The sequence below is a fragment of the Canis lupus genome, chromosome 16 (assembly GCF_048164855.1).
Source record: "Canis lupus baileyi chromosome 16, mCanLup2.hap1, whole genome shotgun sequence".
In the NCBI taxonomy this organism is placed as follows: domain Eukaryota; kingdom Metazoa; phylum Chordata; class Mammalia; order Carnivora; family Canidae; genus Canis; species Canis lupus.
This window is the reverse complement of record NC_132853.1, coordinates 32791881-32811574: the sequence shown is the minus strand read 5'-3', so window position 1 is coordinate 32811574 and position 19694 is coordinate 32791881. Positions and strand designations below refer to the sequence as shown.

General features: G+C 36.4%; 1 long non-coding RNA gene and 1 other non-coding gene across 2 annotated transcripts in view; both read right to left on the bottom strand.

Annotated features, from left to right (window-relative positions):
- LOC140606502 (uncharacterized) overlaps positions 1 to 19694 on the bottom strand; it is a 72047-nt gene that overhangs the window by 30375 nt on the left and 21978 nt on the right. The gene's annotated exons all lie outside the window — the stretch shown is intronic.
- Positions 8178 to 8283, bottom strand: LOC140607607 (U6 spliceosomal RNA). Its single transcript, XR_012009573.1, has one exon. It is a non-coding gene; the product is annotated as a U6 spliceosomal RNA (small nuclear RNA).

The window sequence follows — 19694 nt, the reverse complement described above, 5'->3', positions numbered from 1 at the left end:
TGACTTCAGAAATTACATTCTGTCTATTGTGCCAAATTGCCTCCATGACCAATATCTAAAAAAAAAAACAAAAACAAAAACAAAAAAACACAAAACAAAAGCTATCTTTAAATCATTGAAATCTCCACTAGAGTTTAGGAAGTATATATTTGATATTTCATGTGTACTTTTACATTTACATTTAATGATTTTACATATATTAATGTGTACCTACTGTAGGTGCCATAACCTTTTCCAATAAAGAGAAATGAAGATATTGCTTTCATGGGGAAAATCTCCCTGACACTTCAGGAACCAAGTATGATTATTTGTGTAACAACTGAATACAGAAAACTCCAGATGCTATCTGTTAACAAGAAGTGGAAAGATCAAAGTCAGAGTCAGATGGATTGAAGTTCAAATTCTAACTTCATGGCATTGACCAAATTATGTAACTGAGTTGGGATGACCCGTTGTGTAGTGTTGTTATAAAAACACAATTAGGTAACAGTGATTAGACATCACTTTCTGAATGTCTCATGTGGACTGAATTGCTCTCTCATGAAGGAAAATAATGATTTGAAAGACTCCCTTAAAATAGTATAGCAACTTCTCCCAGAAAGAGTTTTATATTAAAAGGCAACACTCTACCTGAGCCCTCCTTGCACCTGTCCTATTCAGTGGAAAATACAATAGCAATGCTTGTATCTAATGAATAACTTTGTTGTGCAAGGAAGATCTGTTTAAAGTCACCATCTATCTTGCAACAGGACTTGGAACATAGTTCACAATGTCACAAGATATGGTGTAGAGAACAGATTTTATCGAAGAACTTTATAAAACCAGCATTAACAAAAAGAGGGAAATGATTCCTTATATGCCTGAATAGCTGGGGAGAGAAATTCTAGAACCAAAGTATTCTATTGGTTATGTCAAGAATAAATCATTTTGGGAAGAGGAGAAGTTGCTTTCTTTTCTCATGGAAAAAAAGTGAAGACACATTTGTCAGTTAAGAAAAAAACACCATGTAGGTTTCAGCAGTCTGGGTTTAGATGCTAGCTTTTTACAAGAACTGTATAGTAAAGCCAGACAAATTCAGGAGACCTTTGGGCCTGAAGAATATTGAAGCTCCTTCAGCCAGAGAAAGTTATTTTTTCCTGGGAGGTGTTTAGTTCAGATATGCACCCACCCCCAGCCAGATGGACAGGGGCCTTCAGGTCCCTGATACCTCATTGTCCAAGATCCCCATGGGAGTCACCAAAGGCAATTTAGAGAACCCTGTTTGTTGTAACACAGACATAATTTCAAGCATCAGACATAACATCTGAACTAATATTGTTGCACAATCTAACTTCCAAAATCTTTCAACACCATGAAACAGCAAATATTTCCTTCACTGCCACATACTACTCTTCAGAGTGTTCATGAATGAGCACTTGTAATCTGCAGAAGGGCCACTTATGAATCTACTCAGGTGTTACCATGCACTTCCTTTGCAAAATAAAATGAAGTAGTGTTTGTTCACTTATTCATTCATGTAAAAGCCAAATATCTTCCCAAATATTTGTAGTGCCAGACATAGTGATATACACTGGGGATATAAAGATAAAACATCTCCTGACTATGAAATTAGAAATTTAGCATGCATAACTTGTAAATTTCTTTAGAGGTCAAAATGAGCATGAATTAAAGCATTGTTTTAAAAAATCAATAGAGCAGAGACCCTATCAAAGAATATAAGCATAATATATACTAACATTTTTTTGCATATTTAGCTAACTTAAATAAGTTTTGGATGCACATGGTGACCTTAAAAATAGGTAGAACAGGATATACCTTCTATTAGCTATCTTTCCATTTCCCTCTTCTAAGAATACAAAATATGTACTATCTATAAATTTCGTTAAATCAATCATAAATATGTTAACCACTGAACGGAACATGCCGTCAGTAATACTGTACTTTTAATTAGTTTTAAATGTTGGATTACCAAGGACCTTATTAATATAGATTAATTTCTGGCAGAATAAATTCTACTACTTTGTGTCAACCATTAGTTCATTTTTTCAACAAACAGAATATTACCAGTTGCCTTGGTCTTTTTAGAGACCTATTTTGGAAGTCCTTCAGTGTTACTTTGAAGTTCTCACTCACAGTAGCGTGGTGGCTGAGTAGGCCATGCTTTCAATCTGGGGAAAGAAAATAAACCTACGATTCTATTGAAACCATGACCCACTTAGCTCACGTTCAAGGAGCTGGTTAAGTTGAAAGAAAAAAATAGTCCAGGGATGAAAATCTAAATTTGAAAAAAAATTAATTTTTTTAAAAGTTTAAAAATGTTTCTTAAATACATGCAACCCTCGTTTAAAAATCACATTCTTTTCTGCTTACTTCCTTCATTTCTGCAGCTTCCTGGTGCCTTGTTCTTCATGACTTCCCCTCCCATCCCTGCTCCAAATATCTGTAACTAGCCCTAGCCTTATCTCTCTCTTGCTTTCTCTTTTTTTCCTGCTACTCTATGATAATTTTATTTCCCTTTTCCCACTTTTCAATGTTTTTTGCCCCCTCCCCTTGCTTAAAAAAAAATTAAAGACTATTATGGCAATGATAGAAAGCTTCTGATATGGGAATGGGAGAATGGGAGGCTAGGAAACAAAAGAGGTCAAGTTGAGCCTAGTTTGGAGGCCAAAGAAAAAGAAAGACTGGGGGCATTCATATGAATTTTCTTGTTCCATAATAAAATGTGCAGTTTTGAAGACTCTTAGAAATGCTTTAATTTGAATAAAGATTTTGGAATAGCATTGGGTAAATGTTGGGTAGCATTTAAATATTGTGAGTCTGGTTTAGCCACTAATAACATTATGCAGTTACTGCTTCCCAGTTCAATGCCAGTTAGCCTTAATGTTTCCCAATTCAAATTAAATGATTTTTACTTGGACTTTTGCTATCATAAGGCTTTGTACTACCCAAGCTACAGGGTACTTCTCTAATCCAAATGGCTAGACTTAATCATGCCTATGACGAGAAAACAACATTGAAAATGGAGCATGGAATAGGTTTGTCTTGAAATACATTTAACTCTACGCTCAGATACAGAGGTGGTCTGACCATCAATGCAGGCTGGACTGAGTTGGCCTCAGATGGCCTTTGTTTCTGAAAGCTGGCAAACTGGCTACCTACTATGCTTTCTCTCTGCTGGTTAAAAGCATTTCAGTGGCCTAGGACTACTATGATTTTACTGACCAGGCAGTAGTTTATCATTGGATAATGTTTATCTTTAGCTATAAGATCTTCAGGAAATCTTAGTACACAGCTCTTTTAGTATACACACATGCTTCCTGGGTGCAGGCTTACTCTCACTCTTGACCAGGAGTGACTTCATTTCCTCCCTATGCCTCCTGATACCTAGACTTGGTCAAGACCCGCCTTCTTCCAGTCTGGAGCCTAACCTACTTTCTTATGTCAGGATATATAACACTTCTTGCTTTGGAAAACTCCACCATATTTCTGGTGTATGAAATAATCTTCATACATACCCGTCACTCCTGAATGCTCAATATTACTCCATCTTTGAATTCTTGAGGATTATCTTAATTCCTAGGACAACAGTAGGTATTCAATAAATATTGGTTGAGCCAAGTAGAACTGAATTATAAAGAAGATGGCAGTCCATGGAAGCACTTCATACCTTGTTAGCTAATAAGAAAGAGACATCATTTTCTAGCATTTCCCCCTCCACAATACTTTATAGACTTTGTGGAGTAGGAGATACAAATGCTATGAACTATAATCAAAGTGGTGAGTGCTGTAATGCAGATTTAAATCTATAAACAATGTTCACTGAACACGGTAGAGAATGATTCATATTGGGAAGTAGAATAGAAAAGGACACTGGCAACACTTGGTCTTGAAGTTGGAGCTGCCTTTTGTTAGGGTAAAAGGGCCAGCTATGGAGCACATGGAAAGAGTGTGTTTGGAGAGAAGCAGCAGTTTGAACATGTTAATGGCCCTACTGGAAGGAGAAAACAACCTCAAAGTGCTGCTGTCTGGATTGAAGAAGCTAACATGCACAGAAGACACTTTATGGCAACTCAGAGCAGGAGCTTGGTAATTGTTGAATGAACCTGTGTTACATGACTTGTGTTGCCTCCTCCCTACTGCCTCCCTTTTCTGGAGGTTAAGCTCTCAGTAGTAAACAAAGGGCCAGTGAAGTTTTCTATATACCCGGCTTTTAAAAACCTGGCCAACGCCGAATCCCAGTAAAACCAAAAAAGGAATGGCAGATCACAGAGGCTTCTTTTAAAGAACACAGGGTTTGAAGCTGGTGATTGAATCAGAATACAACAAATGGTTGAAAACTAGAGTACTGGAATAACTAGAGTTCTTACAAAAAGAAAGAGATTCAGTCATACAGCAAGCAATAGATTAAAAAAAAATAAGATTTTGGAGAAGGAATTTTTACTTAGTATGTATATGTTGACTCAAAGCAGAATATATTTTTCAGGCCAGATATTTAAGGTGCACTATTCAAAGGCAGCTAATAAGAGAAATTTTATTTTATTCTTTAGCTTCTTAGCCCATGGACTTTAAAGGATATAGAGCACATTGATGTTTTGGGTCAAGAGACTCTAAATATGTTGTTCAAACGCTTTATTATATGTTGTTCCTATGTACATTTTATTGAGATAATTAAATATTCAGTGAGAAGAGAGTATAGTTATTATAGACCACTTACCATCTAAAATTATATATCAGAATGAACAGATCATACTGCTGAGATCATCTAGTTAGCTCTCCTAATCCTGACGCCTTTAAAGACCCAGAGTACATGCAGGAGGTAGAGTTCATCTCTTTTTAGCCAGTTTACATTATTCCACTCAGTGTCCTTGGAAAATAAATGTACCCTTTTTATGTGGATTTAAATGTGCACTCAGAATAGAAAATTGCATGTGTATTCTGTGGAAACAAATAGCATTCTGCAGTTAAATACACTTCTTTGTTACTATGCTCCCCACATAAGTACAAACATTCATTTTGTTTTAAAAATGTCCCTCCATAAATGGCTTTTTTTTTTTTTTTTACCTGCAGTGTAGTCACAGGGAAGAACCAGAGTGAAAGGCTTTCCACACAAAATGTTTTTTATTCAAAGGCAATAAGGTATATATGTGGCTATTTTGCCAAACTGTTTTACGAGACTTCTGTTTTTATCCCAGCTCCATGAACTTCACAGAAATACTTTGCTTGGTGCAGAGAAAATTCCGATTTCATGCTTGGAAGAATTTTATCAAATATTTATGAACACAAAATGGTTATTCCTGCTCTACACGTGCATATCATTAATACACATACACACGTGCACACACACACTTTCAGTACTCCCATGTCCTGATGGAGATAAGCAGCTGAAAACTATTTCACATGAATTATCCAAGAGGACATTTTTTGTACAATAAATGCAACCTTTGCACTCTATTCCTTTCAAACTCAAGATGGACATTTAGTTTATAGCTACAGGTATCCCATAAATAAAATAAGATTAAAATGAGTGCATGGTACCAGTCAAATATTTTCTGCTTAACCATCTGGTTAAGCAACTAGTTAATGAGGGGTCAAAGCCTTGCAGGTTCATATGACTAAAACTCATGCCGGTTCAATTGTTGATGCAATAAATGGCTGAAAGCATGAGGAAATTGTGATGTTTGGGTAAGAACAAGGAATTAAAAATATATGAATGTATGTACACATGACTATCATGCCCTACTCATGCTTGCCACATCAATGTCCTTAAAATGCAGTCTGGACAACCTCAGTCACAGTGTCAAGTAGGAACTTGAAAATTCAAGTCCTGGTATTCTATCACAAACCAACTGAATGAGAAGCTCTGGGTGTAGAGCCCGGCCACCTGTGTTACACTAAACCCTTCAGGTAATGGTAGGAAATCCTAAAGTTCTAGAACTACTGCTTTCTTAGAGGGCACTGAAGATAGTTTCTCTTTTTTATATATTTTTTAATCGAAGTTTTTTTTTGCCAACATATAGTATAACTGGGAAAATTGGACAGCCATGTACAGAAGAATGAAACTAGACCATTCTCTTACACCATACACAAAGATAAACTCAAAATGGATGAAAGATCTAAATGTGAGACAAGAATCCATCAAAATCCTAGAGGAGAACACAGGCAACACCCTTTTTGAACTTGGCCACAGCAACTTCTTATATCTATGAAGGCAAGGGTAACAAAAGGGAAACAAAAGCAAAAATGAACTATTGGGACTTAAGATAAAAAGCGTCTGCACAGCAAAAGAAACAGTCAATGAAGATAGTTTCTGTACAAGTCAATCCTTCAAGGCCTTCTTGTAATTACCTCCTTAAAAATTACTTGACCAGTGCCTCAGTGGCTGAGTCAGTTAAGTGTCCAAATCTCCTGGTTTCAGCCCCACATTGGGCTCCCTACAAAGCAGGGAATCTGCTCCTCTCTCTTCCCCTCCCCCCTGCTCATGCTCTTTCTCTCAAAAAAATAAATGAAATCTTTAGGAAAAAAATCACTTGAACCCAAATCCCTGCTTAGGATCTGCTTTGAAGATAATCCAAATTAAGACAATGCACTTACATTGTGTCAACACATACACACACACATGCATACACACACACAGGCATGATAGTCCTAATAACATGCAGAGTTGTTTTGAAATAAAATGTATTTTTCATGTTTGTTTTTCTTACTTAAATCTGAGTCCTGTAAGGACAAAGCATATCAGGTATAATTCATCTTTCTATCTCCTGGACCTAGGAAAGTGCCTGGCAAATAACAGCTCTTCAAAGAATGTTTGTGAAATTAATATATAAATGGATAAAATTGATAGCTTTTAAAATATTTAATTAATATTGATGATTATAAGTATATCAAAGGTCACAACTGAACCAAAAAATGCTTAGAGTTGCCAGTAAACAGCTCTAGGCATTCTAACACAGTAAAAACCAATAAGAAATATATATATCATCATAATGCCATTGAAGAATATGTAAACTATTTCTGAGAATCGACAGTGAACTGTGAGTGTATTGGGACTCCTGTCTTCTGAGTTCAAGTTATGTATTTCTGTGTTTGACAGAAATGCTGTTTTGTATTCATACTGGAACATTTGTTGCTGAAAATGTAAGTGTTTGAAGTATTTATAAAGTTATTTTTCACATAGGAACTGAGATTTCAAGGTTAGAACCATTTATCCCCATGGAGAGAAGATATAAATGAAAACATTACCAAAACTCACAGTGTGGATGAAGGTCATGGCAACATTGCTGTGTCAAATAAAGAAAAAAAAATAACTTGAAATTATTTTGTGTAAATGGGAATGTCCCCATTGTGAGAAGCTAGTTATTTCTGCAGTACAGTCTGTGTGGCACAAATCTCCATTCACTACTTGCTAGTTTTGATTTTTATAACACTTTAAATGGGTACAGTAATTTATAGCTGGTGCCCAGAATATCTCTCTTAGAGAGAGATACGTCTTACGAAGAAAAGTATTATTATCTATATTTCTTCTCTTGCATTAATTTTCTTTTGGTTATTGCAAACATTAAAGGGAAATATATGGGCAGTGTAATTATCATACTTAATACTTTCCAGAAATACTGTATATTGAATTTGAAATAGGCTAGGGAGCTTATTAGGCAATTGCTAAAACTTGCAGAGCTCCACCACATCTATTTTTTCTAAAGTATATAAAATCAACTGAAACTGAATTCTTTTTAGTAAAACTTGGGACAGTCTAAGTCTCCTTCATTCCAAAGATAATATCCTAGGCTCTGATTTAGAGTTGTTTTGTGGAGAATGAACAGAAAGAGGCTAGTAAGGTTCCCTATTTGGAACTTAATAAATTTATTAAATTTAATTCCTCATTCTTTCTCCTGTGTCTCCAGTTGTTTGTATCACTCCTCATCCCTTTTTATTCATTTTTCTTGCACACCTATTAGAATGCATGTCTCTGTGCTGCTTTGATATCCTCCATTGTTCTACTTGCAGAGAGGTTTTCATCTTATCCTAGATCCTGGAAATTACCTTGCCCTTGTATTTTACCCTCTTGTTTATTTTTTTAAATTTAGCTTAATCTTAAATTCCAGTATACTTAGCATACAGTGATGTATTAGTTTCAGATATACAACATAGTGATTCAACAATTCCATCACCCAGTGCTCAAAAATATGGAATGCTTCAGGAATTTGTGTGTTATCTTTGCTCAGAGGCCATGCTAATCCTCTCTATAACATTACAATTTAAGTATATGTTCTGCCAAATGAGAACTTAACCTTTTGTTTGAAAAGCTACAGGCAAGTGGCTATGAGAATACAGCTTTAATCTTCTCACCTTAAAAACAACAACAAAGTGGTAATAACATGAGTTAAAGAATATGTTAACTAACCTTACTGTAGTAAAAATTTATCAACATATACATGTATCAAATCATCACAGCCTACACCTTAAACTTACTAGTGTTTTGTATCAATTATATCTCAAAGCCGAAAAAGTCACTTTAAGTCAAACTTTTGAACGAAAGCTTTCTCTTTTTTTTCTTTTTAAGATTTTATTTATTTATTCATGACAGACACACAGAGAGAGGCAGAGACATAGGCAGAGGGAGAAGCAGGCTCCCCCCAGGGAACCTGATCTGGGACTTGATCTGAGTCCTGGGATCATGACCTGAGCCAAAGGCAGATGCTCAACCACTGAACAACCCAGGTGCACCTTAAGTCAGACTTTTAAAAACAAACAAATAAACAAATAGCTAATTGGATTGCAATCTCCCATTTCCTTGTTGGTGAGACTTCTAAACAAGATTAGGAATTTGTTTATATTTATTTTCTCTGATAGCCATGGCAACTCATTCATTTTTCATAAATATTATACAAAAACAAGAACATTTTCATAATTAAGAGGTAAGAAAATGAATCACACAGAGAATCTACATAAGCTCTTCCCTTCAATGATAGAGTTCTACAACAAATATTTTTGCAAGGAGGGAAAAAACAGGTGGCAATTTTTTCACTTCATATTTGCTGGCTCACTCATTGGGGAGTATTTAGAATACTTTGGTTTGTCAATTGGAAAATTAAATTTTTCCAATTTAGCATTTGCTGTAAAAGATCATATTTTGGGCCCAAAACTGAGCTGTAAGTTTTGAAGAGATACATGCTCTGAATTATTTTTCTTCTTTGACATGGAATGACTGAGAAAACTTACACCAAAGGATTGCAGTTAAGCCAAATGAAATTTGTCCTCCCCTGGAAAAGAAATGATGTGGGAAAAACACTTCTCCTTTAATTTGCAGCAAGTACTGTAAATTAAAAAGGAAGATCTCAGTGTGAGGTTGCTGGTATTCTGTTGTAAAAAGTAAAAAGAAAGAAAGAAAAAAAAAAAACATCCCATCAGGTCTTTTGGATGAGTGGAAAAAAAAATGGGACAATGAAATGTGTGTAAAACTTACAAAGTGCTTTTGGAAGTTGGAGATCACAGATTTTACAGGTGAATATCAAGATAGTAGAAAATAAATCTCAGTAGACTGGCAGGTGAGCTTAATGAAGTAACAGATGATGAATCAATATTTATCAACTTAATTATCAGTTAATGAACCTTTTGATTGAGAATCACCAGCCAGATGAAGTAATGGCAGACAGATATGTCAAGTTCAGAGTAGTGGGAATATCAGCATTAGAATAAAAGTGTCTCTACTACCTGTAGAGATACAAACAGGGACATAAAGCATTGTGAAAAGGCTTTGTACTCTATAAAATGATTTTTATAAGAATTAGTTGGCCATGGTATAATTGTTGTTTTGTTTTGTTTTCCTTTGTTTCAGTCCTTCTTTTGGTAAAGACATAAGACATTTTTTTTTTTTTTTTTTTAAGACATAAGACCTTGATAGACATTGCTAATTTAAGATCTTTGGACAGGGTGTTTTGTTTTTGTTTTATTTTGTGTTGCTGTTGTTATTTGGTGAGTGTGCCCAGTCTCTGGAGGAAGTGGGAAGCATAACTACAAAACTACTTTATTCGGGTTATATCTAAAATAAAATCAATGGGAACTTCCGAATAATTTGTTAGGAAGTGACCAAATATTACTGTGTGTGGTAAACTTATATAAACTTCTTCACAGAACTGGAAGAGATAACCAATATATGGTAAAATGCTGAATGACTTAAATAAATTAAGCAAAGCAGTCCAAACAATTTTGAACTAAAAGTTCACTTATACAACAACCAAATAATTGTCTTGATAATATTTGCTTAATCTAAATTACTATTTAATCATCCTTTACTGAAATTTCACTCATGTAAATACAAAACAGCATAGCATACAAGAAACCAACAGGACTGCAAATGGCTGAAAGGATCTGGGTAACCTAAAATTTGAACAAGAAGCTTTCAGAGAATTTTAGAGATATTCCCACTACCTAATATTCCCTTGGTCATGCCCACTTGTGAATGGATCCCACGTTTAGAAAAATCTTGCTTGCCAAACTACATTGTTCAGGGAATATTTAATTTGTTTCTCCTTTTTATTAATAGAAAACAAGTAACAAATATCTGAGATAACCAGTTTTCCTATAGTGAATAGGTACAATTCTACCCCAAAGCAAAGGAACCCAACATTTTAATTAGTCGGTACAGCTGGATCTTGAATAAAGGTACAATTTTCATTAGTGTTTTGGACATTTTCAAAATTTCTTAAAGCCCCATATCCAATTACTCTTGCTCTAGGAAATTTAGGGTCTCAGATACCCTCAGCTGTAAAGAGATCTTTGGACCCCAGAGAACAATTAATAAGTAACAATAGTTGCAACAACAGTAAAGCCCAGCCAAAATCCTTAATTAGGTTTTTATTGAACTCCAGAATACAATTTATTTTTCTAATAAACAGAGTACATTTTAATATGTTTGGCATTTTATTGTTCTACTTACCTTTCAGTTGTGCAATTTTATTTTATTAAGCTATGATATTTTTAGCCTCTAACACAGTTACCTCCCTACCTAAAGTACATCCCCAGAAGCAATTACTTCTTTAATTAGCCTTGACTCATTAATCTCTGCCTCTAACACTTTGATATCAAGTGGAGGGGGACTTCCCACCCACTTGTACAGTATAATACACACATCACAATAAATTTCTCTTGATTTCTTCACCTTAGTTAATCTTTAAAAATTTTAATAGAATTTATTTAGAAAATTTAGTTTCATAGTAAATAGAGCACACAGTACAGAGATTTCCCATAAAACCACTACCCCCCACACACATGCACAGCCACCGCCCCATTATCAATATCCCCCAACAGAATGTACATTTGTTACAATTGACAAATCTACATTGATCTGCATTGCAGCATCATAATCACTCATAGTTTATATTAGGATTCACTCTTGGTGCTGTACATTCTGAGGATTTGGACAAATTATATAGTGACATGTATCTACTATTATAGCATCATACAGAGTAGTTTCATGACCCTAGAAATCCTCTATGCCTCACTATTCACCCCTTTTGTCCCCATAACTCCTGGCAATTCCTTAACTTTTCTACATAGTTTGCCTTTTCATGTAGGATATCATGTAGTTGAAATAATATGGTCTGTAGCCTTTTCGATGGGCTTCTTTCACTTTTAGTAATATGCATTTAAGTTTCCTCCATAACATTACAGCTCCTGATAGTTGTTTTTGTTATTGTTTGTTTATTTTTAGTGCTGAATAGTATCCCATTGTCTGGATGTATCACAGGGTTTTATACATTCACCTAATGAAGGATATTTTGGTTGCTTTTAAGTTTGCCAATTATGAATAAAGCTACTATAAACATCAATGTGCAGGCCATTTAGATGACCATACTATATGACTCATATCTATATCTATGCCTATATCTATACCTTTATCTACATCTCTATCTATCTATCTATCTATCTATCTATCTATCTATCTATCATCTATCTATATGTGATCTTCATCCTCTGTCCCCAGCTCACAAATCCCAATACCCTTGAAATTTCCTGAGCTGATATGAGCAATGAGAGCATCTTTTGTTATAATATTTAGTCTTTTATCATTAGTTCCTGAAAATGCTTCAAAGCCATAATGGCGAAATAGATGTCTTCTAATTCATAACAAGCATGTTTCAACCACAAGTGAGCTTATATTAATGAGATGATTTTTGGAAATGCCTTTAAGATGGGAGCTGTTGCCAGGTGAACCAACCTTGAAGAGGGTTAGAACTTTCAGGCCTATCCCCTGATTTCTGAAAGGGTAGAAGGGCTGGAGGTTGAATCAATCACCAATGGCCAGTGATTTAATCAATAATGCGCATATAATGAAGCCTCCTTAGAAAAACCAAAAAGAGGGATCCCTGGGTGGCTCAGCAGTTTAGTGCCTGCCTTTGGCCCAGGGTTTGATCCTGGAGACCTGGGATCAAGTCCCATATCAGGCCCCCTGCATGGAGCCTGCTTCTCCCTCTGCCTGTGTCTCTGCCTCTCTCTCTGTCTCTCATGAATAAATAAATAAAATCTTAAAAAAACAAAACAAAACAAAACAAAACAAAAGGAGGGTGTTCAGAGAGCTTCTGGGTTGGGAAACAAGAAAATTACCCATGGCACCATACCAGGCCCCAAACTCTGCAAGGACAGAAATTATTTTGTTCAGGAATTTGACCTATATACTTCTTCAACTGGCTACTGATTTGTATTCTTTAATGTCCTTTGTAATAAACTGGTAATCTAGTGGATTTCCTGAGATCTGTGGGCTTCATTAGCTAATTCATTAAACCCACGCTGAGGGTTGTGGAAACCTTCAATCTGTATAGCTTGTCGGTTTGAAGCACAGGTAACAACCTAGGCTTGCAACTGGTACCTGAGGTAGAAAAGCAGTCTTTTAAGACTGAGCCCTTAACTAGTGGACTCTGATGCTATCTCCTGGCAGGCTTAGGGTACAGAACTCTCAGGTGAAAAAATAATAGTCCTATTGTTAATTGTATTTATGAGAGAGAAAGAGAACATGGGCGAGGGGCAGGGGTAGAGGGAGAGGGGAGAAGCAGACTCCCTCCTGAGCAGGGAGTCCAATGGGGGCTTCATCCCAGGACCCTGAAATCATGACCTAAGCTAACAACAGATAGTTAAGCAACTGAGCCACTCAGGCACCCCTCTATTTTTTTTTTTTAAGGAATCTCCATACTTTTTTTCCATAATAGTTGTAAAAATTTACATTTCTACCACTTGGTGCACAAGGATTCCCCCTTTCACCATATCCTTGCCAAAACGTATCTTGTGCCTTTTTGATACTAACCATTCTAACAGATAAGAAGAGGTGAATGTTTTTGAGTTTTATGAGTTTCTCTGATGACTACTGATATTGAGCATCTTTTCAAATCTGGGGGAAATTTATATGGGCTCTTTGGAGAAAAGACTATTCAGTTCCTCTGGCATTTTTATTTTTATTTTTAAAGATTTTAGAGATGGTGGGGCAAGGTGGCAGAGGAGTGGGGTCCCTGTCCCCACCAACTTACCTAGATAACTTTCAAGTCATTCTGAAAACCTACAAATTCAACCTGAGATTTAAAGAGAGGACAGCTGGAATGCTACAGAGAGAAGAGTTTTCACTTCTAACAAGGTAGGATAAATAAAAGATAAAAAATAATCCAGTAGGGGAGAGGCCCCACGAGGAGCCAGGCTAAGGCCAGGCAGCAGTGAGAACCTCTCAGAGCAGGAAAGCCCAGCCCTGGGGAAGCAGGAACTTTAAAAATCTGCACTGGACTGAAAGGCACTCAGCAGGAAATGAAGATACAACCGTTCAAAATATTTGGGATGCAGCAAAAGCAGTCCTGAGAGGGAAATACATTGCAATACAAGCATCCTTCAAAAAATTGGAAAAAACTAAAATACACAAGCTAACCTTGCAAGTAAAGGAACTGGAGAAAGAACAGCAATTACAACCTACTCCAAGTAGAAGAAGAGAGTTAATAAAGATTTGAGCAGAACTCAATGAAATAGACACCAGAAGAATTGTAGAACAGATCAACAAAACCAGGATTTGGTTCTTTGAAAGAATTAATAAGATAGATAAACCATTAGCCAGTCTTATTAAAAACAACAGAGAAAATATTCAAATTAGAATCACAGATGAAAAAGGAGAGATCACAACCAATACCAAGGAAATACAAACGATTTTAAAAACATATTATGGGCATCTATATGTGAATAAATTAGGCAATCTAGAAGAAATGGATGCATTTCTGGAAAACCACAAACTACCAAAACTGGAACAGGAAGAAATAGAAAACCTGAACAGGCCAATAACCAGGGAGGAAATTGAAGCAGTCATCCAAAACCTCCCAAGACACAAAAGTCCAGGGCCAAATAGCTTCTCAGGGGAGTTCTATCAAACATTTAAAGAAGAAACAATACCTATTCTACTAAAGCTGTTCTGAAAGATAGAAAGGGATGGAATACTTCCAAACTCATTCTATGAGATCAGCATCACCTTAATTCCAAAACCAAAGACCCCACCAAAAAAGAGAATTATAGACAAATATCCCTGATGAACACAGATGCAAAAATTCTCAACAAGAGACTAGCCAATAGGATCCAACAGTACATTAAGAAGATTATTCACCATGACCAAGTGGGATTTATCCCCGGGATGCAAGGCTGGTTCAACACTGGTATAACAATCAACATGATAGATCATATCAACAAGAGAAAAAACAAGAACCATATGATCCTCTCAATAGATACAGAGAAAGCATTTGACAAAATACAGCATCCGTTCCTGATCAAAACTCTTCAGAGTGTAGGGATAGGGGGAACATTCCTCAGCATCTTAAAAGCCATCTACGAAAAGCCCACAGCAAATATTCTCAATGGGTAAACACTGGGAGTCTTTCCCCTAAGATCAGGAACATGACAGGGATGTCCACTCTCACCACTGCTATTCAACATAGTACTGGAAGTCCTAGCCTCAGCAATCAGGCAACAAAAAGAAATAAAAGGCATTCAAATTGACAAAGAAGAAGTCAAACTCTCCCTCTTTGCAGATGATATGATACTCTACATAGAAAACCCAAAAGACTCCACCCCAAGATTGCTAGAACTCATACAGCAATTCGGCAGTGTTGCAGGACACAAAATCAACACCCAGAAATCAGTGGCATTTCTCTACACTAACAATGAGACTTAAGAAATAGAAATTAAGGAGTCAATCCCATTTACAGTTGCACCCAAAAGTATAAGATACCTAGGAATAAACCTAACCAAAGAGGTAAAGGATCTATACCCTAAAAACTATAGAACACTTCTGAAAGAAATTGAGGAAGACACAAAGAGATGGAAAAATATCCATGCTCATGGATTGGAAGAATTAATATTGTGAAAATGTCAATGTTACCCAGGGAATTTACACGGTTAATGCAATCCCTATCAAAATACCATGGACTTTCTTCAGAGATTTGGAACAAATCATCTTAAGATTTGTGTGGAATCAGAAAAAAACCTGAATAGCCAGGGGAATATTAAAAAAGAAAACCAGAGCTGGGGGCATCACAATGCCAGATTTCAGGTTGTACTACAAAGCTGTGGTCATCAAGACAGTGTGGTACTGGCACAAAAACAGACACATAGATCAATGGAACAGAATAGAGAACCCAGAAATGGGCCCTCAACTCTATGGTCAACTAATATTTGATAAAGGAGGAAAGACTATCCACTGGAAAAATACAGTCTCTTCAGTAAATAGTGCTGGGAAAATTGGACAGCCACATGCAGAAGAATGAAACTAGACCATTCTCTTCCACTATACACAAAGATAAACTCAAAATGGATGAAAGATCTAAATGTGAGACAAGAATCCATCAAAATCCTAGAGGAGAGCACAGGTGACACCCTTTTTGAACTTGGCCACAGCAACTTCATGCAAGATACATCTATGAAGGCAAGGGAAACAAAGCAAAAATGAACTATTGGGACTTAAGATAAAAATCTTCTGCACAGGAAAAGAAACAATCAGCAAAACTAAAAGACAACCTACAGAATGGGAGAAGATATTTGCAAATGACATATCAGATAAAGGGCTAGTATGGAAGATCTATAAAGAACTTATTTTGTTTTAAAGATTTTATTTATTCATAGAGACACAGAGATAGAGAGAGGCAGAGACACAGGCAGAGGGAGAAGCAGGCTCCATGCAAGGAGTCCAACATGGGACTCAACCTCGGGTCTCCAGGATCATGCCCTGGACTGAAGGTGGCGCTAATTCGCTGAGCCATACGGGCTGCCCTATAGAGAACTTACTAACTCAACAGCAAAGGAACAAACAATCCAATCATGAAATGGGCAAAAGACATGAACAGAAATTTCACCAAAGAAGACATAGACATGGCCAAAAAGCACATGAGAAAATGCCCCGCATCACTTGCCATCAGGGAAATACAAATCAAAACCACAGTAAGATAACACCTCACACCAATGAGAATGGTGAAAATTAACAAGACAGGAAACAACAAATGTTGGAGAAGATGTGGAGAAAGGGGAACCCTCCTGCACTGTTGGTGGCAATGTGAACTGGTGCAGCCACTCTGGAAAAATGTGTGGAGGTTCCTCAGAGCTAAAAATAGAACTACCCTACAACCCAGCAGTTGCACTGCTGGGGATTTACCCCAAAGATACAGATGCAGTGAAAGAGCAGGATACCTGCACCCCAATGTTTATAGCAGCAATGTCCACAATAGCCAAACTATGGAAGGAGCCTCAGTGTCCATCGAAAGATGAATGGATAAAGAAGATGTGGTTTATGTATACAATGGCATATTAGCCATTAGAAATGACGAATACCCACCATTTTATTCAAGGTGGATGGAGCTGGAGGGTATTATGCTGAGTGAAGTAAGTCAATCGGAGAAGGACAAACATTATATGGTCTCATTCATTTGGGGAATATAAAAAATAGTGAAAGGAAATAAAGGGGAAAGGAGAGAAAATGAGTGGGAAATATCAGTGAGGGTGACAGAACATGAGAGACACCTAACTCTCAGAAACGAACAAGGAGTAGTGGAAAGGGAGGTGGGCAGGGGGATGGGGCGACCGGGTGATGGGCACTGAGGGGGGCACCTGACGGGATGAGCACTGGGTGTTATGCTATATGTTGGCAAATTGAACTCCAATAAAAAAAAATACAAAAAAGAAAGAAAGAAAGAGAGAGAGAAAGAAATAAAAAAAGAAAGAATGAAAGAAAAAAGAAAAAGAAAGAAAGAAAAAAGATTTTATTAATTTGAGAGACAAAGAACATAAGTAGGGGGTGGGGAAGGGTGGAGGGGCAGAGGAGAGGGACAAGTAGTCTGCTCAGCAGGTAGTCTGATGCAGGGCTTGATCCAAGGACCCCAGGGATCATGATCTCAGCCAAAGGCAGATACTTAATGGACTGAGCCACCCAGAAGCCCCTCCTCTGGCATTTTTAAAATCAGATTATTTTTATTTCCTTTTTGAGTTGTATTATATGTTTTGGAGATTAAACCCTTACCAGGTATATGATTTTTAAATATTTTCTCCCATTCACCGAGCATTTTTTTCCATTTTGTTGCTTCTTTTGCTTTTTAGTTTGATGTAATCTCATTTATTTATTTTAGCTTTACTTTCCTTGGCTTTTCATGTCATATCCAAAAAGTCATTCCAATACTAACATCAAAAACCTTTTTCCTTTTTTAATTCTCTACGTTTTGCAGTTTCAGGTCTTTAATCCATTTCAAATTAATTTTGAGTCACATGGAAATCCCTGGGTGGCTCAGAAGTCTAGCACATGACTTTGGCCCCAGGGCATGATTCTGGAGATCCGAGATTGAGTTCCACATCAGGATCCCTGCATACAGCCTACTTCTCCCTCGGCCTGTGTCTCCACCTCTCTGTCTCTCTGTATCTCTCATAAATAAATAAATGAAATCTTAAAAACAATTTTTTTGAGTTGTATAATGTAGGAATTCAATTTCATTTTTTTGCAAGTGATTTTCCAGTTTTTCCTATGCCATTTATGGAAAAGATCATTCTTTGCACTTAGCACTCTTGTCATACATTTATTTCTAAGCTCTCCATTCTGTTCCATTGGTGATCTATATGTCTGTTTTTATGCTAGTACAATAGTGTTTCAAAGAGTATAGTTTTGTAATATTGTTTGAAATGAGGAAGTGTGATGCCTCCCACTTTTTCTTCAAAATTTTTTTTAAATTTATCTGTTTGAGAGAGAGAGGGAGAGAGAGAGAGAGAGCTGGAGCACAGAGGGAGAGGGAGAAGCAGACTCCCAGCTGAGCAAAGAGCCCTACTCAGGGCTTGATCCTAGGACCCTGAGATCATGACCTAAGCAGAAGGCAGATGTCACCCAAGGGCCCCATCTCCCACTTTTTCTTACATTCATGATTGCTTTGTCTATTCAGAGACATACTTTTGTGTACTCCCAGACATATTTTGGCTTTTTTTTTTTTTTTTTGTGACAAATGCCATTGGAACTTTTGATAAGAATTTACAGACAGCTTTGTGTAGTACAGATATTTTTACATTATCTTCCAATCTGTGAACACAGGGTATATTTCCATTTATTTTTGTGTTCTTTATTTTTTTCATCAAAATATTACAGTTTTCAGCGTACAGATCTTTTATCTCCTTGGGTAAATTTATTCCTAAGCATTTTTTTGATGCTATTATAAGTAGAATTGCTTTCTTTTTTCTTTTCCAGATATTTAATTGTTAGTGTTTAGGAATACAACTAATTTTTGTATGTTGCTTTTGAATTCTGCAGTTTTACTTAATTTATTAGTTATAACAGTTATATGGTGGATTTCTATGCATAAGATTATATCTCAAACAAAGAGAATTTTACTTCTTCCTTTACAATTTTATTTCTTTTTCTTGCTAATTGCTCTGGCTAGGTCTTCCAGTACAATGTTGAACGGGAGAGGTGTGAGTGAGGATCCTTTTCTTTTTTCTGATCTTAAAGAAAAAAAATGTTTAACCTCTCACTATTAAGTATGATGTTAGCAGTGAACTTGTTATACATGGCCTTTATTATGTTGAAATACATTCCTCTGCAGTTTGTTGAGCATTGTTTCATGAAAGGAAATTGAATTTTATGTGAATAAATATCACATTTATTGATTTGTGTGTGTTGAGCCATCCTTGCATCCCAGCAATAAATATCACTTGGTCATAGCATATGATCCTTTTATTTTGTTGATTTTGGTTGGCTAATATTTTGTTGAGAATTTTAGTAATTATGTTCATCAAGTTTATTGACTGGTAGTTTTCTTTTCTTGTTCTGTCTTTGCCTGACTTTGATTATCAAGATAATGCTGCCCTCTTAAGTGAGTTTGGGAGTGTTCATGCCTTTTCAGTTTTTTAGATAAGTTTGAGAACTGGTGTTAATTCATTAAATTTTCAGGGGCATCTGTGTGGCTCAGTAATTGAGTGTCTGCCTTTAGCTCAGGTGATGATTCTGGGGTCCTGGGATTGAGTCCCACATCAGGCTCCCCATAGGGAGCCTGCTTCTCTCTCTGCCTATGTCTCTGCCTCTCTCTGCGTGTCTCTCACGAAAAAATAAAATCAATAATAATAATAATAATAATAATAATTCATTAAATTTTCAGTAGAATTCATCAGTGAAGTCATCTGGCCCTGGACTTTTCTTTATTAGGAGGTTTCTTATTATG